Below are 26311 nucleotides of genomic sequence, written 5' to 3'. Positions count from 1 at the left end.
TCACGTAATGGCTCCTGTAGTTCTCTCAAAGGAGCTCTGCAAATGTCAACCTATCTCTCCTGCTTTTTTCCACTGAAGACCAACCTGTTGTGTGCATCCTGCCCTTCTGTTTGCATTTCATATCTTTCTGTAATATGTGATCTTTTGTCTTTCTTTATTTCATCCAGCGATGATGGCCTTGGGATTTTAATTTCGTTAATGGCCCATCCTTCATACATACTTCATACTGATTATGTTACATTTGACCAATTCAAATGTGAGTCATAAATCCCAAATGGTGATTGTTGTTAAAAGATTAAATTCTCTTCAACAATTTGCCTATGATTGCTTATTCCCATCGTCTGAAATAATTGAAGGTCCTCCATACAAGGACATGAATAAACAACTTTTTTGTTCCCCTGGGTCTATCCTATTTGCATGAGGCTCTGAACAAAGGCACATTATTCATTGATTTCTTAATTATCAGAATATGCTGCTGCTTCATGACCCCAAATCCTCGTGTGCATACACTCTATTGTAACTAAAATTTCATTTATCTTTGTTTTCTTTTTCCAATGTAACAAGAGTGTGGAAACTAGCCTGATGGTCTATTTAACAGCAGACCTGCCAATACAGTATACCCTCGCACTAACTGACCTCTATATACAGGACCAACTCTGCTGTTGCACCCACCCACATGAGATGGCGCCAGGTGACATTCTTCCAGTTGTGGGTAGCAGAGAGAGCAAGCATCATGAAGGCGTCGTGAGTGAAGGTACCGTCCCCAATGCATCACGTATGGGGCCTGGGGCGCTACGGCTCTCGGGCCTGTGAATACACTGCTTGTTTTTACCCTCACCCCAATGCTGCGTTTCTTCCCTTCACAGCCTTGGGTTACATTTTATCTCCCTCACCCGGTTATAGCGGACAATCTGCAATAATGGGCAGCATCTTCCTTCCCACCCGTGGTCCGTTATTGCGAAGCACGTGCCGTCAGGGTAGGAAAAATTATAAAATGGTAATAACTAAATATAAATAATAAAGGCACGGGAGAATTACGCCTATCTAAGAAATCGATCTCTTAGGTAGGCATAATTCTCCGTGCCTTTCATTCGCAGTGCTTGTAACCCTTGAAGGTCTGTGCAGCCCACGTGCCGTCAGCGCTGCTTCAAGCCGTCAATTTCAAGGGGAGCTGAAGGCAGCTGAAATTCTGCCTTTGCAGCACTGCGAATGTGCAGCAGCCTACTGCGCATGCACAGCGCTGTTGTCTTGGCGAGGTTTTCAAATATGGATTGTCATTCATTTAAGTGTATCTTATAGGTATGTTACAATACTTACCTTAAACGGCGCTGAAATTCTGCCACTGGCCGTGTGCGCGATTTTGGCGCCTTTGAGGGGGAGGGGGCGGGGTTAAAACACAGTTTCTTCCTACCTAGTCCTGGATTATATTTGGTTAGAGTGCAAGCTTTTGCTGAAGAATCGTTCCGACGGGCGTTCTGTGTATTTTTTCTTTTTAAATCGACCGACAATTTCAGCGCTGGAGTCATTTTAAAATCAGCTTCTAAAGCCGTCAACGCCGACAACGGGGACAGATTTCAGGTACAGGACAGGTAAAAGAAAGCCGTTTATTTTATGTATAAAAGTGGTCCTTAAGATGCCTTTAGTTCACATTTTAAGTTGCGAAACGGTGATTTAGTCCTCATCTGAACCGGCAGTATTTTTCCTGCCGATATAGGGACTAAATCATCGCAAACCGCAACGTTCCAAATGATCGCGTTCCAGAAAAACCCACTTGCAAGATGATTTAAATGGCCATTGATTTACAGGTATTAAACATTAAATTCCTTCCATTTGGCCTATAAATCCATGACAATTAAATTGAAAAATTATGTTATATTGTGAATTCTCGTGTGAATGTTATTTGGACACTTAGGCTATTTAAAAATGTTAATCTATTCTTAAGAAATTGAAAGATGTTTAGATCTAGTAATTGATTTTTGTAATTAGCTACAATTAGGTAACTAACTAATTATATGCTTTAATTTCAAGTCATCTAAGTAAGATTGTTTCATATTTGTTTCAGAATGCTTCAATCTCAAATAACTGAAAATTTCTTTCAGTTCTCTTAATTTTTAAGAAAGTTATGGGCATTTGACTGTCCTTGATCACAGCTTGATTGTTAAGTCAATGGAAAAGCAATAGGGAACAAGATGCTAATTTCCGAGTATGAAAATGGCCATAACTTTTTTAATACTGAAGATATGAAAGTGAATTAGGTGTCAAATTAAACTTCTTTTTATGCTTCATCTGATGGGATAAATTACAGACTTGATTTTTTAAATCTCAAAATTTTGTAACATTGCTATATCTTAGAAAACAGGGAGAGAAGAATGGAGTTCATGTGCCGATAATGTGGTAAGTACATGTTGTGTTTATGTTTTTAAATACCGTATTTCCCGAGGTGTGGGGGTGGGGGGGAGAGCTCCTTTCCCAGCGTTTGGGGAGTCTGGCCCGGGGTAAAGTTGCGGGGAGGGCACGAATGTTGTGGAGGAGGGGATTGGGATCATACCACTTGCGACGCTCCGTGCACGGAGCCACCGCAATGAGGCGCGGGGGGGGGGGGGGGAAGAGGTAGCTCGGATGACTGTGAGCGGCCGCCGGGCCGGACAGCGGAACCAGCCGCCACCTCAGCGCCTTCTGCCAGCCCCCACTCACCCCTGGCATTATCCCCGACCCCCTCCCTTCTCAATGCTCCTGCCCTCCCCGCAACTATACCCATGGCACAGACTCTCCACACGCTGTAAAAGGAACTCTCCCCCCAATTGGTCCCTTGAACAAGTGTTGTTATTCTATTAGTTGACAACTGATTCAACTTTTCCCTCTGCTCCCATTTTTCCCCACCATCTCTCCACCTGCCATCCCCCTTCACCCCCCACCCATTTAGTAATTCAGAATTAAGGAGACTTGGAAGCCTTGGGCAAATTGAATTGTTACTGTCTTTATTTTTATTTTTTATTTTTACACAGCGAACAATATGCGCATGCGCGGGTTAATTTTTTTTTAAAGCCGACTGACTGACTGCCTACCCTGAGTAATTACTCACGGCACGTGCCTGAACAGCCCATAGTGGGAGCAATTGTCCGCTATTACCGAGTGAGGTATTATTATTGTATAAGTAGTTGAAACAAACAACTGCCGATGCTAGTTAATCCACAAAAGGATACAAAGTGCTGGAGTAAATCAGCAGGTCAGGCAGCATCTCTGGAAGTCGAGGCTAGCTGACATTTCAGGTCAAGACCCTTCTTCAGACTTAGTCTGGAACTAGGCCCGGAATCCAGGTGAGATGATGCCCCTGGCAAGCTCATGGCCGGAGGACTTGCGAAGATCGGTGGAGTCAATGGTTGTGGCCCACGGGTGACAGGTATGCAGGTAAGGGTCGGCAGTGATGGTGGTGGTGGCGGCAGCGGCAGCAGGCTTGGCCTGAAAGCGGCCACGCTTATGTGGATGGGCAGTAGGTCCGGATTAGAAGAAGCAGGGGAGGCGTTGTGGGCTGGCGTCGGTAGTCCGGCCTAGCGGTGTTAGCCGGTAGGACCAGCCTGGAAGCGGCCGGCGAGGTGGCGTGGACCAACGGGTAGCGTCGGCAGTCCAGCCTGGTGGTGAAGGTCGGTCAGTCCGTCCGCTATAACCAAAATCCGTTATAAAGAGGTCCACAATAACGAGGGTTTGCTGCAGCAACAAACACTTCCTGAGAAACAACTGGCACATAAAGATAAACTTACTTTAGATATTCAGTATGGAGTAGGCCCATGATGGGAAAGCAGTAACCATTTTGTAAAAGCAAGAACGGAAATTTTGGAATTGATTACAATTCAAAAGGAAATAGTCTCAGCCGCCCAGCAGTTATTTGCTGGATGACACCCCATGTTCACAAACTGCCAGCTTGGGGATGCGTTGCACTTGACAAGTCAAAAGTAAAAATCGCTCAGCTCTCCATTAGAGAAATTTGGATCAACTACGCGTTGTAACTGGCATGCAGCCTTTCCTGATGGATTACTGATTTTTACTTGTTCAGTCAGTGTAACACCCTTCTTGAAAACAGTTCACTCTCGTCCTCTCATGTGGAGCCCAAAGAGAGGCAATGATTAAAGATTCATGTTGCAATCGGAGCAGAAATGTTTAGATGATGAATAGTGACATGCGACCAGAGGAGGAAAAAAAACCCACACTGCTGCTGTCAGGCAGTCCCATTTATTTACACTGTATTATTACAAATAATAAATAATTTCTTGCGGACACGTGGTGAAATGGCTACACGGTGCAGATTTTACACTCAGGAGGTTGGGAGTCCAAGGCCCTGTACCGCCCATTGTTTAACCTGTCGTCATATTTCATAGCCTGTTGCAACTACGGATGAATCAAATGTTTGAGGGGGTGACAGGAACATCGCCCAAGTGAGTTGATTGTTGTAAATAGTGTGAGTCGAAAGTGAGCGGTATGTGGGGAATCTTTAAAGCTACCTGGGCAGCCATTTTATTCCTGTAAAACTGTGAGGGGCCACACGTAAAGGGGTTTGAGAGGCAGGGATTGATGTAAATGTGTAGCAGCAGTATTTTAAATTGAAAGAACATTTGACTTTAAGACCTTAAGAAAACAGCAGAATTGGGCCATTCGGCCCATCAAGTCTGCTCCGACATTCAATTATGGCTGATTTATGCTTCCTTCTCAATCCTATTCTCCTGCCTTCTCCCCGTAACCGTTGATGCTTTTACTAAACAATAACCTGGCAATCTCCTCTTTAAAAATACCCAATGACTTGGCCTCCACAGCTATCTGTGGCAATGAATTCCACAGATTCACCACCCTCTGACTAAAAAGATTACTCCTCATCTCCATTCTAAAGGTATGTTCTTTTACTCTGAGGCTGTGCCTTATTGTCCTAAACTCTCCCATTACTGGAAGCATCTGATCCACATCCACTCTATCATAGAAACATCGAAAATAGGTGCAGGAGGAGGCCATTCGGCCCTTCGAGCCAGCACCGCCATTCATTGTTATTATGGCTGATCGTCCCTTATCAATAACCCGTGCCTGCCTTCTCCCCATATCACTTGACTCCACTAGCCCCTAGAGCTCTATCTAACTCTCTCTTAAATCCATCCATTGACTTAGCCTCCACTGCCCTCTGTGGCAGGGAATTCCATAAATTCACAACTCTCTGGGTGAAAAAGGTTTTTCTCACCTCAGTCTTAAATGACCTCCCCTTTATTTTAAGATCCTGGCCTTACCTCCTCATGTTGTTCAAGTGTATTTTTCCACTGTTGTTATCATAACTGGCTCAACAACCTCCTCTGGCAGCTCATTCCTTATATCCACCACTCTTTGACTGGAAAAAGTTATCCCTTTGGTTCCTTTCCCTTATCATTTTAAACTTGGGAAAACAATTCTGTGCATTCACCTATCAATTTCCCTTATGGTTTTACACACCTCCATAAGATCATCCATAGCCTCCTGCGCTGCAAAGAGCTTGTCTAACTCCTCCATGTAGCTCAGGCCCTCGAATCCTGGCAAAATCCTTGTAAATCTCAGCACTCTTTCAAGCTTAATGACATCCTTCCTGTAGCAGTATGAAGAAAATTGAACACAATACTCCAAATACGGCTTCACCAACCGTAACAAATGGTTCAGCTTCTATACTCGATACCCTGACTGATGAAGGCCAAAGTAACAAAACCCTTTAATACCATCCCACCTACTTCTGACGCCATTTTGAGCGTGCTGTGTACCTGTACTCCTAGATCCCTCTGCTCTACACCACTCCCCAGGGACCTACTATCCACCGTGAAGATCCTGCCCTGGCTTGACTTCCCAAAATTCAACACCTCACATTTATCTGCATCAAACCCCATTAGTCATTCTTTAGCCTTCTGCAAATATGTGACTTAGTATCCATGACAAGCATTCACTGAAAGAGATTTTACAGTTGGTTGCCAATTGAGGATGAGTTTTTTACTTTGGATGGGAGCTCATCTGGAAATGGTTTGAAATTAAAGGAATCTTTGGAAGATTGGCCTGGATGCCTTCAACCTGGGTCCCTACATTTAAATAATTGTTCTAATCCAATGCCTAAAGTCGAAAATGTGAAATGCTGGAGGTGACTGTCTTGTGGGAACATTATATGCAGCATCATGATGCATAAAATCAAGTCTTAATGGTTTGACATCCATTTTATTAACTGGGATACCAAAACAAATGAAAGTTATTTGAAGTGTTATTGCCTTTGGGAAAGAAAAACCCTGACAACCCTTAATTAATTAGGGAATGAGTGTGCAGCGTAATGATGTAAATTGAGCTGAACTCCGTGATTGGATATGTTGGCTTCATTACAACAATAACAAATATTATTTTTCCTCCCTATGCAATATAATATTGTGGTATATCTTCATCATGAGGATATGCTATGGTTGGTCATTTCAGGTTCAGATTTTAATAACACAGGTTGCATTTGGAGTGGATCCTCAAGTACACTCCAACATCTAGTTTGCGCTGTGTTGCCCATTATATAAAAACTTTGCTTTTCATAATTAATGGTACAATTGAAAGTGAAAATTGGCGTTTCCCATAACTCGTGACTGCTCTGGATTCCAGGCACTAAATTTAATCTACAGTCTTATCAGTTGGCGTAATTACTTTGGAGAAAGCTAATGCGAGGAAATGTCATGAACTCTGTTTCCCATTGGAAATTTGACAAGGGTCTTTAGTAGTTACAATACAATACAATACAATACAATACAATTCAATTTATTGTCATTTGGACCCCTTGAGGTCCAAACGAAATGTCGTTTCTGCAGCCATACATTACAAACAAATAGACCCAAGACACAACATAATTTACATAAACATCCATCACATTGCTGTGATGGAAGGCCAAAAAAACTTCTCTCTCCACTGCACTCTCCCCCCCCCCCCCGATGTCAGAGTCAAAGTCAAAGCCCCCGGCGGGCGATGGCGAATTGTCCCGCGGCCATTAAAGCCACGCCGGGTGATGCAAGGTCGCACACCGGGTCTTGGTGTTAGAGCCCCCGGCGTGCGCTCGCAGTCCCGCGGCCATTCCAAGCCGCGCGGGGCGATGGTGTAAGGCCCCGCTCCAGGAGCTCTTCAACCCCGCAACTCGGGCGGGAGAAGTCGCCGTTGCGGAAGCCCCGAAAAGCGGTCTCCCTCCAAGGACCCGCGGGTTCCCGGTGCCGCCCGCCAGACCCGCAGTTGCAGCCACCGAATCTCCGGGGGTCGGGCCGCAGCAGCGTCCACCACAGCTCCACCCGCTCTGGACTCGGCCAGCTCCGCGACGATGAGGTGAGTAGTCGGCACCACAGCCCCCGGTCTTCCTGTTGGAGGCCGCTCCTCGTTGCGGCCCCAACGACAACGGAGACCCGACAAAGAAAAGGTCGGGTCTCCCGTGCAGGGAGAGATTTAAAAGTTACCCCCTCCCCCCCACACCACCCCCACCCCCCCCCCCCCACACACATACCCCAACAAAAAATAACAAAAACTACATAAAAACAAAGACATAAAATAATAAAAACGCAGACGGACTGCAGAGGCCGCTGCTGACGAAAGTCGCGCCGCCCACCGAAACGGTTGATTTCATACTTCCATCTTCCTCCTTCCTGCTTCCACTCAGCACTCCAACTGCATTAAAGGCTCCACACACACAAATTTCAACAAATTTATTTAATAGTACAGAAAGTTAAATCCCTTTCGAAAGGCTTTGTTGAATCAGCATAGTTGTAATTTAAGCCTTCATTTTTCATAGCCCTGTCTCACACATTGTGAATTGCACTCAAAGAGATAAGTATATATAACGATGTTTGGGTGGAAAATGGAGAGCGTAATCAAGTATTTATTTATTGGGGAGAATCCAATTAATAAACATTCCATTTCTGTAGGGCAATTTGTTTAGAACCTTCAAGTTAATTCTGTCCTAAGGACTGTACTGGGATGTGTTCTGTCACAGCAATAATGGAAGAGTTACTACTGAAATTTGGCACAAAGAAATAGATATTCTCCAAAGGTCATGCATTTTTAATTGTCAAAATCTTCGGTTTGAACTTTGCAGTTAGGCGGTTGTGGGCAAATCAAGAAAATTGAAAATGAATGGATGCTCCCATGGCAGCTGGTTTGATCTGGCGACCAGTCTTTGAAGTTGCAGTGCACATCTACATTATCAGCAGCTTCAGACTTTGTACGTGGTGAATGAATACAATCCACTGTATGACAGAAGCAAAGTTTCAACTCAATAATGAGAACCAGCTAGTAATACAGATTGGAATGAACTAAATCTTCCTTCAAGATAGACACAAAATGCTAGAGTAACTCAGCGGGCCAGGTAGCATCTCTGGAAAAAAGGAATCGGAGAGGTTTTGAATCAGAACCCTTCTTCAGAATCTGAACTCTTTGGTGTCTGAAGATGGGTTCCAACCTAAAACGTCACCTATTCCTTTTCTCCAAAGATGCTGCCTGATTACTAAGCAGGTCAAATAGCATCTATGGTGAGTGGTAGTTTCAGGTCAAGGAACCGTTCAGCAAAGCTAGGTAAAGTTAGAAAATGCACAGGGAAGGTGAAGGGATGGTGTGAGTGATGGATTGGCCAAAATGCTGCCTGTCCTGCTGAGTTACTCCAGCATTTTGTGTCTGTCTTTAGTCATGGGAGGTAGCTATTCCTGAACCTGATGGTGTGCAACTTCATTCTTTCTTTTGTTTCTCCTGCCCGATAGTAGCAGCGAGTGGAGGTCATGGTCTGGATGATGGAGATCCTTAATGATAGATGTCGCCTTGTTGAAGGGGCATCTCGTAGATGCTTTTGATGGTGGGAAATATTGTTCCCGTGATGGACCAGTCTGACCCTACCACTCTCCTATGTGTTAGAATTGTCATTCCGGTCCTGATGTAACCAGTCAGGATGCTCTCTACACTGAGTCTTGGGAATTTCTAGAGCATTCAGTGACCCACTGAATCTCTTTAAACTTCTAAGAAAGAAGAGGTGCTTGTATGCCACCTTTATGATTACATCTGTGTGCTGTGCCCAGGGCAGGTAACCCAAGGTGTTAATGCCAAGCAATTTTAAGCTCTTTTAGTTGTCAGATTAACTAATTTAACACATTCTGAGAATCAAACTGAAACAATTTTGATCTCAGTGCTCTATTCCTTAAGTAATTAAATTAGTGGGAAGCCATTACATATTTCGTTTCAATGCCAACAGTAATCTAGGTTGCTACCAATATTGGTCGACTGATGAAATGAGCTTGATCAGTTCATTGGCCAATTAGGTTTCTATGAGCTTTGTAAGGGAACAGAGATAAGGAACAAGGGGAAGTTTCAATGTATTAGGGCTACGTCATGCAATTCTTCTCAACGATTCTTAGTTGTTTGCAGCGCAGAAGGGGGCAGAGAAGTGTACCTTAACAAAAGTAAAATTGGATGCATTAAATTCCAAATAAGGCAGTATTCTGCTAGTCAATTGTAATCTATTCTAGTCATCATCTTGTCCACCACCATGGTCAATATCCATCAATATCTGCTGGGATTAGTTGCTGTGGAGCTAATACATCAGCACAAGGATCATTTTAACATGTAGAAGGGACTGCAGATGCTGGTTTACACAAAGTGCTGGAGTAACTCAGCAGAACAGGCAGCATCTCTAGATAGAAGGAATGGGTGACGTTTCAGGTTGAGACCCTTCTTCAGACTGAGGAAGGGCCTCGACCCGAAATGACACCCATTCCTTCTATCCAGAGATGCTACCTGTCCTGCTGAGTTACTCCAGCATTTTGTGTCTTTCAGTCAGTTTAACATGTTGCTGTTAATATCACTTTTATTTTTTAGCCATGGGTTAGCAGAGGCAGAGAGAACTCATCCTTTGAATGACTTTCGGAATGAGATATGGCTTGAGATAAAATTAGAATAGATATAAGACCTGAAAAATGCCTGAACCCCATTTCATCGTAGCTTCACCTTCTTGAATCAGTTACAAGTATTCTATCAACTTTGTTTCATCTACTTTCAAATTTAACATTAACAACGAGGTTCTTTCTGCTTATATCTTTGGATAAACCATTTAACAGAACGGTTTTCCAACTGCACTCTGTTAGGCTATTTTCTGGAATAAACCATGTCACTTGCCAGAGTGATTACCCAATTTCTATATTTCACAATTTAATAAAGAGATAGCTTTGCAAAAGAGCATGGTAATCAGTAGAATGAGTGGGTGTTGTGCAGTCTCATTAAATTGTGTTTAAGAATAAATACATTGGATTAGGGAGTTAAGGCTGGATATTTTCTTGGTTAGTACAAGGTCTTTATGTACATTTCCAGTAAATTTTATTTAAAGTCTAATCTCTTAATGTAATCGGTATTAGTAGCACATTTCCCAACATTTAATACACATCTTCTGCATGGATGATGAACACAAATGTGGAGACTGCATACAGGTACATGTGGAATGACCCATATTGGGGTCCAACATGTGCAAAAGTTTATAATACATGCAAACATGTGAGCTTGGTACATTGAAACACATTTTAGCCCCCTCTGGCATTCTGCCCACAATGAACATACAGCCACTGAAAACCTCTAATAATGCAAATTATTCTCTAAATGGAGGGCAGAACTGCAAATATTAAAGTTCTGAACCAATGAAAATGTGTTTGTCAATAACTGAACAATGTCTTGGAAGTTAGAATTTGTGTTCAGATACAGGTGATTTCTTTTAAAGAACAGTTGAAATTTTGTCAATTATAAATCAGCAATATTAGTTGGGGCAGCATAGTGGTGGAGCGGAAGAATTGCTGCCTTACAGCGCCAGAGACCCAGGCTCAATCCTGACTACGGGTGCTGTCTGTACAGAGTTTGTTAAATTCTACTTGTGACCGTGTGGGTTTTCTCTGGGTGCTCCGGTTTCCTCTCATACTCCAACGACATAGGTTAATTGGCTTCTGTGAATTGTCCCTAATGTGTAGGATAGTGTGAGGGTGCGGGGTGATCACAGGTTGGCATAGACTTGATAGGCCTGTTTACACATGGTATCTCTAAAGCATAAAGTAAAGTGAGGTCTATGTTGTCAGAATAAGAGCGAAAAATATATTTAGATGCATAAAAATTATGTGGAAAATGATATGAAATTCCAAATAATTAAGCTGAAAGTTATCCTGAATAGGAACCACCATTTTTTTAAATGGTTTTGAATAAATTATATATATTTTTTAAAGTTTTATTTTAATTAATGCTAAATACAATGTCAGTGAAGTTGTAAATTTTGTTGGTAATCCCTGTGAAACCTGCAATAATTTGTCAAACTAATTAATAAGGGACGGCATAATTTAGCCAACATGAACTTATGCACTCCTACCACATTAAATTAGGAGTTACTAATACAGTATTTGTCTTGCAGACCTGGTAGGAGCAGATTTTCTCACCTTCACAATGTAAGATCAATGGCATAGCAGTGCTGTCTCCAGATATGCAGAGGTAGGTTTCCCTTGTTTCTCTTTAAATAAGAATATTGACCCATGACTGATTGGGTTAACATATGATGAGCATTTGACTGCACTGGGGCTGTACTTGCTGGAGCTTAGAAGATTGAGGGGGGACTTCATTGAAACTTATCGAATAGTGAAAGGTCTGGATAGAATGGATGTGGAGAGGATGTTTCCATCAGTGGGAGAGTCTAGGAATAGAGGCCATAGGCTCAGATTTAATGGACATACCTTTAGAAAGGAGATGAGGAGGAATTTCTTTAGTCAGAGGTGGTGAATCTGTGGAATTTATTGCCACAGACGGCTGTGTATGCCAAGTCAATGGATATTTTTAAGGTGGAGATTGACAGATTCTTGATTAGTAAGGGTGTCAGGGATTACGGGGAGAAGGCGGGAGAATGGGATTGAGAGGGAAAGATAGATCAGCCATGATTGAATGGCGGAGTGGACTTGATAGGATGAATGGCCTAATTCTGCTCTAATAACTTATGAACTTATACAAGTAAAAAAACCCAACACATATCCAAGAAATTGAAATTGTGATTCTAATAATAGCGCCAGACTTTGACATCCAAAACACAGATTTTCACTGATCATCTTAGACCTTAGAGAGATTGTCGGAAATGGAGAATAAGGGTAGTCAGCACTTCAGAGAACATAGAAGATTAATGCTAAGCCTCCAACCCTCATAAATCTTGCCAAATACGAAGAGAAATGGTCAAACAATATAAAACGAGTCTAATGCGTAGTAATGCTACTTTCTATTACAGTGCAGGAGTTAACGGAGCTAATAGATCTACAACAGAATGTAGAACATTGCTAACACTAAACAAGGGGACTGATAAACCAGAGCACAAAACTGGGAGTGATCGCTATTTTTATCCCACATTTATCAGGGGAATCTTTTTGTTGTTATTGAAACTAATTAAGCATATTAGTTGACCTTCAAAAGTTAAGTTTGTTAGCATATCACCATGTTGCTGAGATCCTCAACCATGTAGAAATAATGAAGGCAGTGCCCGGAAATCATTCTATAATATCTATACATTTTTACTTGTTCAATCAGTTTTCTATTATTTAATCAATTTATGAGACAGCAAGCCACATGTTTGTATTGTGGCAATGAATCGTTTGGCCTTTTTGCTCTTCATTGAAGAACCACATTGCTTTGTTCTAATGTAAATTGGCAGAATGTAACCTGTCCACTGACTTCAGGTTTGATTTTGGAGAATTAATGATTCTGAACAGAATTGAAATTGAAGTTGAGGAAGAACAGTGAAAACATAATGTGGAAACAAGGAACTGCAGGTGCTGGTTTGCCAAGGAGAGACACAAGTTTAGTGTAGTTTATTGTCATGTGTACTGAGATTCGGTGGAAAGCTTTTGTTGCATGTTATCCAGTCAACAGAAAGACAATACACGAGTAAGAAAGATGATCCATGATTAGGGAGTTAAATTGATTAAATGCTAGAGTAACTCAGCGGGTCAGGCAACATCCATGGAGAAGCTGGATAGGTGACGTTTCGGGTCGGAACCCTTCTTCAAGGGTCTTCTGCATAATCAGTGCAGAGTGCATAATTTGAGATGGAGTTGGAAAATATCTGGTGATAATTAATCACCTGTCATAAACACATTGTCCCATACTCATTTCTGTTGAATAGAATTATTGAATATCTCTTTTCATAAGCTGTTCCTCGTTGGGTGTACTCTTGCTCCCTTAGTTTCTACGGCACATGTGATAGAAATTGTCAATAGATACAAAATGCTGGGTAACTCAGTGGGTCAAGCAGCATCTCTGGAGAAAAATAATAGATGAAGTTTCGGTCGGAACCCTTCCTCAGACTAAAAAGCCATTCGGTCTGAGGAAGGATTCCTCCCTGAAGCGTCACCTGATCTTTTTCTCCAGAGATCCTGCCTGTCCCACTGAGTTACTCCAGCATTCTGTGTCTTTCTTCGGTATAAACCAGTATCTGCAGTTCCTTCCTACACAGATAGTAATTGACTTTCTGTGTTCCACCAGACTCCTGGAAAACAAGAAAGTTACATATGATAAGTTACTTAAGTTGTCCGATAAGTTGAATAATCGGACAACTTATTCAATTCATAACCAAATTCAACTGAGTATGATCAGGTACTACATACATCAGGAAGAGAAAAATAACTGAAGGCAATGTGAAACTAGGACATTAAAGAATACCTTGGCTTACTCAATGAATTGTTAAAAACCATTGCATCTATTCTAATTTTGAAATTCCTTCCCTAGAGTTACCAGAAATCTAGTGAATGATATACTCCAACATTTCCATTTGATTTCAATATATCCTCCCATTTAAAGTTTGGGTATTCTATGTGTTTCCAGTGCAATGCCCCAGTTTATCACATTGCAGAAGGAGGCAACAGAATGCTTGTTAAGAAGTTTTAAATTTTATGTTAGATACAGTGCGGAAACAGGCCCTTCTAACCACTGAGTCCGTGGCGACTAGCAATCCCCAAACGCTAACTCTATCCTGCACAATAGGAACAATTTTACCAAACCAATTTGCCTACAAACTTTCACGTCTTTGGAGTGTGGGAGGAAACCGGAGCACCCAGAGAAAATCTACGCAGGTCGTGGGGAGAATGTACAAATTCCATACAGACAGCACCCATAGTCAGGATCGAACCCGGGTCTCTGGCGTGGTAAGGCAGCAACTCAGCCATTACAACACTGTTCTTGACTGTGATTCAGAAGCCATGCTGAGGGAGGTAGTGTAATCTCAGATGAATACTTGGCATGTTATCAGGTTATATTTTGTATTGAAATTAAACATATAGATTTTCTGAAAAAGGCAGAATCTAAAAAGGCATTTATTTCCTCCAGGAGTCTACAATACTGAAATGATTGATAAATAAATGTGTTGTAAATCAATATTTCAACATCCACTCTAACCAAGGCAACAGTTTACCCCCCAGGGGTCAGTGGTAGGATTAAGCTGTTTTTGTCTCTTTGAACATAATGGGATATACCAAAATTCAGACATGGATTTAAGAGCTGAATGCTGGGGAACAGGTGAAAGTAACGAACTCTGACTTCAAGGCAGGGTTTCACCAAAGGTAGGTAGCACGTTGGTTAAAAGAAACCATGCAAGGAAAAGCATGACCTCCACTTCAGTTGATGGAGGCAGAACCAGGGACAATTGAGGAGGAATAACACTTATGCTTCTGGATTCAGGTGAATTATTACTTCAACCGTCTCGCTCAGATCACATGTTGTATGGAAAGGTCTATTCATTAGAAGAATATAATATTATCGGAAATTGTACTGAAAAAAACTAAAGTGGCAAGACTGAGGTCACAGCTGAATCACCAAAAGATGGTCCATTTGTTTAGGGGCTAGAGAACAAACTTCCATAAAATCTGAAAACGTTTTTTTATAAATCATGACCTCAGGACCTCAGGATATTTCATGGTGCCTTCCAGATGAAGGCGGTGGCATGGTGGTGCAGTGGTAGAGTTGCTGCCATACAGTGCCAGAGACTCGGGTTTGATCCTCACTATGGTTGCTGTCTGTACGGAGTTTGCACATTTTCCCTGTGACCGCATGGGTTTTCTCCCTGATTACCTCCCACACTCCAAAGATGTCCAGGTTTGTAGTTTAATTGGCTTGGTATAATTGTCAACCAGTTTGCGCAACTTTCCTGAAACGGCAAAGTGTCCTGGCCAATTGGACAAACCCGCACGTCAGCACAACAACAGCAACAGCTCACGTGCTCTTTGAAACAGAACTATATGATTCTTCACATTTAACTGAAAGAGCAGATACAGCCTTGGTTAATGACCCATCTGAAAGATGGCACTTTGACAGTACCACATCCTCTCAGTACTGATTACTGCTGGTGGACCTTTCTCTGCTCAAGCCTCAAGCTAAACCCACCAAAGGGAGGCATGGTAGCACACTGGTAGAGTTGCTGCCTTATAGACCCGTGTATAATCCTCTTAATGGGCGCTTGTCTGTACAGAGTTGGTAGGTTTCCCCCATGATCTGCGTGGATTTTCTCCGGGATCTCCAGTTTCCTCCCATAGTTTGTAGGTTAATTGGCTTGGTGTAATTGTAAACTGTCCCTAGTGTGTGTAGGATAGCAATAGTGTGCAGGGATCGCTGGTTGGTGCGGACTTGGTGGAACAAAGGGCCTGTTCCCTCGCTGTATCTCTAAACTAAACTAAACTTCTCAAATGTGATTTGAATAATCTTCTTCAGACTTGAAATCTCGGTTGCTGCCACCTGCTGTTGAGAGAAAAACAGACTGGATCTTCTGTGATGAGTACCTGCCTTGATGGCTATACAAAATACAGCAGATGCTGGAATATGAGGCAAAAAGCAAACTGTCCAACTAACTCAACAGGTCAGGCAGCATCTGAGGAGGGAAATGAACAGTCACTGTTTTGCTGATGATCCTTCCGTCATGCAGAGGAGGGGTTTTGACCAGAAATATCGATAGCCCATTTATCTCCACAGATGCTGCCTGATTTTCTGAGTTCCTCTGGCAGTTTGTATTGTGCCTTGGTAGTTATATTTCTCAAGAAATTTAGCATTTTCTGGGAAGAGCAAGCCATTTTCCCCATTCCGTTCATTTCTCTAGTTCAATTTCCATCTTTTCATTACTGATAGATACATTCAGTGTAGAAATAGGTATCTCAGCCCAACTTGCCCATGCAAACCAAAATGCCCCATCTACACTAGTCCCACCTGCCCGTGCCTGGCCCATATCCTTCTAACATATCTTATAGATGTACTTGTCCAAATCTCTTTTAAATGTTGTGATGGTACCTGCCTCAACTACCTCTCCCGGCATCTCGTTCCATATACCTACCACCCTTTGTGTAAAAACGTTGTCCCTCAGGTTCCTGTTAAATCTTTACCCCCACACCTTAAACTTATGTCTTCTGGTTTTTGATTCCCTAACTCTGGGTAAAAAACTATGTGTGTCGACCCTATCTATTCCTCTCATGATCTATAAGATCACCCCTCGTCCTCTTGCACTCCAAGGAATAAAGTCTTAGCCAGCTCAACCTCTCCCATACTGTTGCTCAGGGCCTCAAGTCCTGGCAACATCTTTGTAAACACGAGTCCTGACAACATAATAATAATATAATAATATATCTTTTATTGTCATTGCACGTCAGTGCAACGAGATTTAGTGTGCAGCTCCACTGATGTACAAGAAAGGTAAATAAATACAATACATAAATAAACAAGCTGAATTGATTGACGTGACCATCTGAGGGAGACTGTCCAAAGGGGGTGAGTGGGGGGGCACTCATTAGGGCCGGTTCAGAGCCGCTATAGCTCTTGGGATAAAACTGTTCCTGAGTCTAGAGGTTCGGGCGTAGAAGGCCTTGTAACGTCTGCCGGAGGGAAGTAGTTGAAACAGACCGTGGCAGGGGTGTGATGAGTCCTTATGGATGCTGAGGGCCTTCCTGAGGCACCGCGTGTGGTAGATGCCCTCCAAGGCTGGTAGCTCTGTCCCGATGATCCGCTGCGCTCTGTTGACGACGCGCTGAAGAGCTCTCCTCTCCGCCTCCGTGCAGCTGAGATACCACACAGAGATGCCATACGTTAGTATGCTCTCTGTGGTGCAGCGGTAGAACGTTGTCAGCAGCTGTTGGGGCAGACCAGTCTTTTTTAATGTCCTCAGGAAGAACAGTCATTGCTGTGCCTTCTTGACATCCTGGATGAGTTGCAACAACTTGCTGAACCTACTTCACAGCACCCCCACCCAATGCCTCAACTACTAAGAAGGATAGATTCCGCAACATCAAGGGGAAAGCATAAGCTTTGTGTTGTATACTGAGCATATATTACTGTTCCTCACTTGATGACAAGTAAAAATAACCCTGAAATTCTTCATAGAAACATAGAAACATAGAAAATAGGTGCAGTAGGAGGTCATTCGGCCCTTCGAACCAGCACCGGCATTCATTGTGATCATGGCTGATCGTCCCCTATCAATAACCCGTGCCTGCCTTCTCCCCATATCCCTTGACTCCACTAGCCACTAGAGCTCTATCTAACTCGCTCTTAAATCCATCCAGTGACTTGGCCTCCACTGCCCTCTGTGGCAGGGAATTCTATAAATTCACAACTCTCTGGGTGAAAAAGTTTTTTCTCACCTCAGTCTTAAATGAACCCCCCTTTATTCTAAGACTGTGGCCCCTGGTTCTGGACTCGCCCAACATTGGGAACATTTTTTCCTCCATCTAGCTTGTCCACTCCTTTTATAATTTTATATGTTTCTATAAGATATCCCCTCATCCTTCTAAACTCCAGTGAATACAATGATAAGGGAATACAGACTTTAGACTTTAGAGATACAGCATGGAAACAGACCCTTCGGCCCACCGAGTCCGTGCCGGACGGTGATCACCCCATACACTAACACCATCCTATACATAAGGGACAAATTATAGAAGCCAATTAAACTACAAACCTTTGAAATTTGGAGTGCGAGAGGAAACCGAAGCACCGTGAGTAAACCTGTACGGTCACAGGGAGAATGTAGAAACTCCATACAGACAGCATCCATAGTCAGGATCGAACCCGGGTCTCTGGCACTGTGATGCTGCAACTCTACCGCTGCATCACTGTGCGGCCCTAAGATGCGAGGGAGATTAAGCCGTGCCTGCATCAGCCACATCTATCGAACAATTCATAACATAGTCATGTTTTTGCACCAGTAGGTCAAGACCCTACCTGGTGAGGAACACACAAATATTGCCACATCTTGCCATCGCTTCGCATTTTAATAAAGAGATCAGGAAACAACTATTATTATCAGTATCCAGCTGTCTGACCATGATTATAGCTATCATTGACTAGTACTCTGTAGATCTTTGTTCAGAAAACTCTTCTCGTTAAAGGTAAGACTAGTAGAATTCCCTCCAGGCAGAGCAACATGTATCCTGAAGCGGTCTGATGGAGATTTTCACAAACTTGTCACGCTCTTTGAAGCCGTGAAGAAATGTCACCACTGTTAAGATTTCGTCCCTTGGTACTGATGTCCTACAATTGCATTCCATTACCACATAGATGTGTAGGTAATGATCACCCTCTTTCCCATAGAATAGAACTCATTATAATCACATTACAATTATTCTCACCAATTTCAGAATTCAGCAATATTTCTTTAAATGTTCTGATCCCTTACTGGTTCTTCCGTTGCCCCCTGAATCACTTATAGACATGGATATTTTCTTGCACTTTTTCTCTCGCCCTTAATCTCTCTTTCCCTGGTTATCTCAAATGTATTTAGTTTAGTTTAGTTCACAGATATGCCGGCCAGCGATCCCCGCACATTAACACTATCCGACACCCCCTAGGGAGAAGTTTTACATTTACCGAGACAATTAACCTACGTCTCTGAAGTGTGGGAGGAAACCGAAGATCTCGGAGAAAGCCCACGCTGGTCACGGGGAGAACGTACGAACTCAGTACAGACAGCACCCGTTGACGGGATCGAACACGGGTCTCCGGCGCTGCATTCGCTGTAAGGCAGCAACTCTACCGCTGCCTTACAGTGAATGCATGAAGGATAAGAAAAAGGGGGCAATAGCAGTTTGGCTTTTCTAAGTCCAGGTCAATTAGTTATTCATTCCAGAGCCTTTCTGAATGATCTGTTCTGAAGGAGCCCAACGGTACCAAAATGGTCCACCTTGGCAGCCGAGGAGCCGAGATATTGGCCTGCAAAGTCTGCCTTGGCTATGGGAACGGATCTGCCATCTCCGGCCGAGCCAGAGTTCCAGAATCTCAGCCGCAGGGACCAAATTCCACCTGCCAATCAGCCGTGGAACGCGGCTATGCGAACAGATCTACTGACTCCGGCCAGTTAACCTGCAAACCTGTACATCTTTGAGTGTGTGAGGGAACCGGTGATCCAGGAGAAAACCCAAGCAAGGTCATGGGGAGAACATACAAACTCCGTACAGACATTACCCATAGTCACGATCAAACCCGAGTTTCTGGTGCTGTAAGGATGCAACTCTACCACTGCGCCACTGTGCTGAAGAATCAGTATGATATCATATTACTACATCTTATGTGGCAGTAGTGTTTATTTTTGATCGAGATTCCCCTTATTGTTGGTCAAATGCTAGGCTTTGATGTCAGGACACATTCTGTTATGATTTACTTGCTACTCAGCCTACAAAATAACGAAAGAATGGCTGACTTGAACTACGAATAAATATCGCATATTTATCAAGTTCCAATCTCGGGAAGCTCTTGGATGTGAATAAAACTTTACATTTTGAAAATAGTTTCACTGAATAATTCATCTTGTTTGTAAACTATAGATCAGGAGATCAACTGAGACAGAATACGAAATATGTTTTTCAATTCATGGAGGACAGTTGTATCTTTTGTAAATGAATGCTATAAATGAGATGGGATTATGAGTATGGAGGAAGATATAAAAAGACTAGGGAATATAGGCAAGCTGAGTGAGTGGACCAGAATAAGGCAGGTGGAATGCAATGAGAAGAAATGTGAAGCTATCTGCATAGAACACAAAAACAAGAGAATTTCTAAATGGTTAGTGCCATGGAATCATAGAGTCATACCGCACAGAATCAGTAACTCGTCCATGCCGACCAAGATGCCCCTTCTAAGCTAGTCCTATTTGCCCACATTTGGCTTTTATCTCTCTGAACCAAGGATTCCCAATCTGGGGTAAATTTACCCCCAGGGAGTAAATTTCGTCTACCCTGGGGGGGAAATTAGTTGATTCTGGATTTGTACATATTTTTTCTCATTGACTGACTGTGTTTGGTTCTGGTAAACCGGTATCTGTTCATCATTAGTTCTTCATAAATAAGTGAAATAACATTGTTATGTGCTATTAAAGTTGCCAGGAGTAAACAGGACAAAAAAGGTTGGGAACCCCTCCTCTAAATCTTTCCCATTAACGTACTTGTCCGAGTGTCTTTTAAATTTTGTTGTTGTGCCTAAGAATACTTGAACATAGGTCTTCAAAGCCAAGCATGCAAGCGATGAAGAGGACAAACGGTCCAGATAGCCTTTATTACAAGACGATTTGAATACAGAATATGGAGGTCTTATTGCAATGGTATAAGCCTTGGAGAAAGTGCATCTGTACTGGGTACAGATTTGATCTCCTTCGTTAAGAGGTCCTGCTTCAGAAGGACTGCAGTGAAGAATCACTAGACTGGTTCCAGAGATGGCTGATTTGCAGTACGATGACAGATTAAGTAGACTGAGGCAGTACTCTCTCGAGTTTGGAAGAATGAAAGGAGATTGCATCAATACATACAAATGTTTTTAAAATTCATGACAGACCAACTAGAAGGAAAATGTTTTCTCTGGTTGAGAACAATAGGATCTGGGGGCACAGGCAGTGGCAGACTGGCCAGGGTGTCAGCTTGCCCAATGGCAAGTGGGCCTCTGATGAAGTGATAGCAAGTGATGGCAAGTGTGCCCCTGTTAAATGATAGCATTGTAGTTGTGGGTGGGGCCCCTTTGTCTCCTGGCAACCAATATTTTAAGACCCAATCCGCCACTGGGCACAGGTACAGAATAGGGGTAGGGCATTTAGAACTGAGATGATTAAAAAAATGACTTCACTCAGATGGTGATGATTTAAGCCTTTAGATTTTTTCCCATGTGGATGTGAAATTGAGATAATATAAAATCAGCGTGAATGGGTGATTGATGGTCAGCGTGAACTAGTTGGGCCGAATGGCCTGTTTCCATGCTTTATCTTTCAATCAATCAATACCTTTTGCATGTTCTTTCATTTGTTGTTAATTCCAACATGGAATATGCAGCTGGCTTTTATAAACTCAATTTGTGAAGCCATATGTAATAACCTTGAAAGCGCTTGAATGGATGGGAGATGAGGAAGGGGTCCATTTTAAGGAAGCACAGGTTTTACCTCTCCCATATCCCAACTCGCGTTGCACTAGATAATGGGTCAAAAGGACAAAGTAATTATAGTTAAAAATAAATGCGGATAATGCAGTAGGAAACAAGTGTCTGTATCAACATTGCACCTTTCTTGGTTATATTGATTCCATTGATCATTTACCATTCAGCATTTTGATACACTAGCTTTACAAAATCGCAAGCCCAATTATTATAATGTTTTCTCAAACGGCTAAAGCATTTGCAAGAAATATACTTGGATTGCAAACTGTAAATCCATGCTGAGAAAGCTGCTTTTGAGACCACCCTTTAGCATGGAGCCTTGGTAATCTGCTGCCACAGCTGAACACTTGAAGTGATATCGAGATACAACCTTTGAGTTTCCCCAAGTCTTGCAGAGCAGCGGTCTGATTTGATTTTGGTAACATGAGGTGCTTTGGATATGCTTTACACATTTTGTTTGAAATGACTATTCCTGTTACAAGACCCTGTCATCTGTAAGCATTTAAACCCCTGTCCCATGGGTGCATCCCAGCTGGTAATAAACCATGCTTTGCTGAAGCTTGTTTATTCCAGCTTTTTATGATTCTGTGATAGAATTAAAATGACAAGTGCAATCATGCCAATTGTCACACCAAAAGGGCCTACCTATAAATAAACTACGCACAGGGTCTTTAATTGCTGTGGTGATAACTTAATAAGTGAGACACGGTGATGACTTTGTGCAAGACTACAGTCAGCTGAGTCGAAACCTGTCAGATCAGAAGCTTCAGCGGCACTAATTACTCCTACTAGTGCCACTGTGGCCACAGCAACAACAACACTTTTGATGCCTCTCAGTCAATTTCAGAGCATTCTCAGACATGCAAACATATTGTTGGTGGGTCACCAGAGGTTTCCGTTCAGGTTTCCTAAGTGGGACAGGGGCATTAAAAAATGCTGAGGTAACCCAACAGGTCAGGCAGCATCTCTGGAGAAAGGGAATAGGTGACATTTTGGGTCGAGACCCTTCTTCTCGACGTCTCGTAATGCTAACGGTAGGTATTCGGGAAATCCGGTAAAAAAATACTCGCGATGAAAATTATTGTTACTTTTTATACCTACCGTTAGCATTACGAGCCGTTACGAGACATCCACGAACTCCCACGGACCCGCTACGGACATTCTCTGAGTTCGAATCAGGGGAAAACTCGGGAGTACTCGTGAATTACCTCGTACAGTGGGACAGGGGCTTTAGAATTCCTGAAGGTGGGTTGCCTTGTTAATATTGCACTATGACATTCTTTGATGATACCACTTTGCAGACAGAAACAGAGAAACATTTTAAAGTGCTCAAAATCTCAATTGTATATTTATTCCAACACCAAAGGGATTGAACATTTTCATATTGAAATATTAGAGGTTTTTTTTGTCTGACCAAATTGAAACGACTTCTGCACTGATGGATATTGAAGTTAAAAAATAATGGTGAGGACCACCAATAATTTAATCAGAATATAATGTGGGAAAAAATATTGGTATGTGAAATTGCAGAAGACTTAAAAGGATTAATGATTTATGGATAAAATAGTGCTGTCCCTTTTGCCTTGCACGTTCCATATATCCACCACCTTATGTGTGAAAAAGTTGTCCATCAGTTCCTGTTAAATCTTTCCCCTTTCAATAGTTCAATCAATGGTTCAATGGTGCTTTCTTTCCAATTTCTTTTCAATTTGGTTCAAATCTTTCCTCTCTCACCTTAGACCTATGTCTTCTGGTTCTTGGTTGCACCACTCTGGGTAAAAATACTCTGTGTATTCACCTTATCTATTCCCTCACGATCTTATATAAGATCTCCTATAAGATCACCCCGCATTCTCTTGCATTCCAAGGAGTGAAGTCTTAGCCTGCCTAGCCTCTCCCTACAGCTTAAGCCCTCACGTCCTGGCAACATAAAACTTCTCTTCACTCTTGTGTAGGAAGGAACTGCAGATGCTTGTTTACTCCGAAGATGGACATAAAGTGCTGGAGTAACTCAGCGAGACAGGCAGCATCTCTGGCGAGAAGAAATGGGTGACGTTTCGGAAGAAGGGTCTCAGCCCGAAACGTCACACGTTCCTTCTCTCCAGAGATGCTGCCTGTCCCGCTGCGTTACTCCAGCATGTTGTGTCTATTCTCTGCACTCTTTCCAGCTTACCAACATCCTTCCTATAGCAGGGTGACCAAAACTGAACACTATACTCCAAATGGGGCTTCACCAACGTCTTGTACATCTGTAACATAGCATTCAACCTCTATACTCATTACCCTGACTGATGAAGCCCAATGTGCTGAAAGTGTTCTTGATCACTCTATCTACCTGTGACTCCACTTTCTAGGAAATATGTACCTGCTCTCCTAAGTCCCTTGACTCTACAACACTCCCCAGTGCCCTTCTTAAAAGGCGAGAGGATTAAATGAAAGATGAGAATGCAGAGTTAAGGCTGCAATCAAATCAGCCATGTACTTCTCTAATAAGAAAAGATATGAGGAGTTGAATCGCCTACTACTTAATCGTACATTCGTTAGCCCATATATTAATTTCCCTTGCATATAAATAGAAACTGACAGTATTGATTTTGGTCAGAGGCTGTAACTTTTTACTTGAATAAAAAATACTTAAGGTTTGGTGTCCCTCGACGATGTTACGATGTTAAAATAAAATCTCTATCTGCACCTCAATCAAATGGTAGATACAAAACATTAATTTCAACAGGGCGATATATAAACAAAACATTAAAATTGTCTGAAGAAACTAAATGGAAGTGTGAAATTCTATTAAAAATTGATCTGGCATGTATTTATTGTGGTTAAACAATGGAATTCATTACATCTCACAGAGGACCTAATCTAGCCCTCTGACAAATGAAAAATGGCTTGGCCATTTATCACATTTAAAATACGCAATTGGATCATACTAAAATGTTACTCTCGCTTGTCGGCTCTGCAGCTGCTTGTGCTGTTACAGTGCTCTACTTAGCACCGCATCCCTCTCCTCACATGCCTGTTGCAAAGACTGCCTGACTTCAATTACCTTTCCTCAAAATCGAGAGATTGATTTAGTCAGGCTAATGATTAATGAGAGAAACAAATGATAGATTTAACATCACCAGACTCGAGACGGGGGGGGGGGGGGGGGGGGGTGGGGGATCAATAATTTTGCCCCTCTCCCTCTCCCTCTCCCTCTCCCTCTCCCTCTCCCTCTCCCTCTCCCTCTCCCTCTCCCTCTCCCTCTCCCTCTCCCTCTCCCTCTCCCTCTCCCTCTCCCTCTCCCTCTCCCTCTCCCTCTCCCTCTCCCTCTCCCTCTCCCTCTCCCTCTCCCCCTCTCTCTCCCCTACAAATCTCCCCAGTACAAACTACTTGAGCAGCATTGAAACATTATATAATGCTCTTTTAAAAGAAACAGGATTCGTTATTATTTCCCCCCAGGCACTGAAACTTGTCCACAAAACTCACAAGAGGAAATAATCAGCGACCGGTGTGTATGAGGAATGACCTATAGATTCAACTATTCCTTAAAGGCCCTTCTCCCTTTCTTGAAAATATTACATAAATCAGAAGTCCTTGCCTGTTGACTTTCAATGGATCACTGACTAGCATTATACAAGAAAATAGATGACCCCACGAGTATGCCAGGAGCTTTGTAATACGTCTTAGGAACCAGGTACATTTGTATTTGTATTGCAATTGGAACTGGCTGCTGAGGACTGGGTGAGGTGGAGGAAGGACCTTAGGGTGAAGCACCGTGACAGCACGTGGTTCAAGACCATGGAGGCCATGTACCAATGCCTCAAAATGGTCAATGGCAACAGTAGCACACTCACCACTCCAACGGCCAGAGACAACTTCACCTGTGGAAGCTGTGGGAGGGTCTGCCTGTCGCGGATAAGCCTACTCAGCCACAACAGTCCATGCTCCAAATGGGACAACATCAACGTCGCAACATTATCTCTTGCAGACGACGGCATGGTGGCACAGAGGTAGAGTTGCCACCTTACAGCGTCAGAGACCCGGGTTCGATCCTGACCACGGGTGCTGTCTGTACGGAGTTTGTATGTTCTCCCATTGACTGCAAGGGTTTTCCCTGGGAGCTCTGGTTTCCTCCCACACTCCAAAGAAGTACAGATACAGCATGTGGGCTAATTGCCTTCAGTTAAAAAACAGTGCAAATTGCCCCTAGTGTGCGCCAGTGTAACGGGGATCACTGGTCGGTGCGGGCACAGTGGGCTGAAGGGCCTTTGTCACTGTATCTCTAAACCAAGCTCATCTAAACTATAACTAAGATGGAAGAATACTGATAATTGGAAGTAGTTTTGAAAAAAAGGGTCTCGACCCGAAACGTCGCCAATTCCTACTCTCCATAGATGCTGTCTCACCCGCTGAGTTACTCCAGCATTTTGTGTCTACCAGGATCCTTAGCACTTATTTCATGGACATTATTGATGGCATTTGATTCCAAAGGGACATCCAATAGAATCATGCACATTTGAAGTCTGCCTCCCACCTAATGCAGGATTATGCAGAGTAGGCAAGATTTTGGATTTCTCAATCATAAACCCAATACATCATTTTGCACCAGCAGGGTACATCCACTAGAGGGGGCAACACTGTAGTATGCAAGTGGGAAATGTGGTCAAGTCCTCAATTTTGACTCCAAACAAACCTTTTGGCATCGGGCCACACGTGAGCGATGAAAGCCACTACAGTTTACCACCTTCCATCCTCCTTCAGTTGATTTGTTCCTTTATTGCTCTTTCATGTCGAAGAACACTGAGATTAGCAACGGTACTGATGGAGACTTCAAAATTCATCACCAAATGTCAGCAGCCAGTTTGGAATTATGACGGTTGAGTGATCTAATGCAGGAGAT

The sequence above is a fragment of the Amblyraja radiata genome, chromosome 13 (assembly GCF_010909765.2).
Source record: "Amblyraja radiata isolate CabotCenter1 chromosome 13, sAmbRad1.1.pri, whole genome shotgun sequence".
Lineage (NCBI taxonomy): Eukaryota > Metazoa > Chordata > Chondrichthyes > Rajiformes > Rajidae > Amblyraja > Amblyraja radiata.
The sequence above is the reverse complement of the archived record's forward strand: the minus strand, read 5'-3'. Positions refer to the sequence as shown.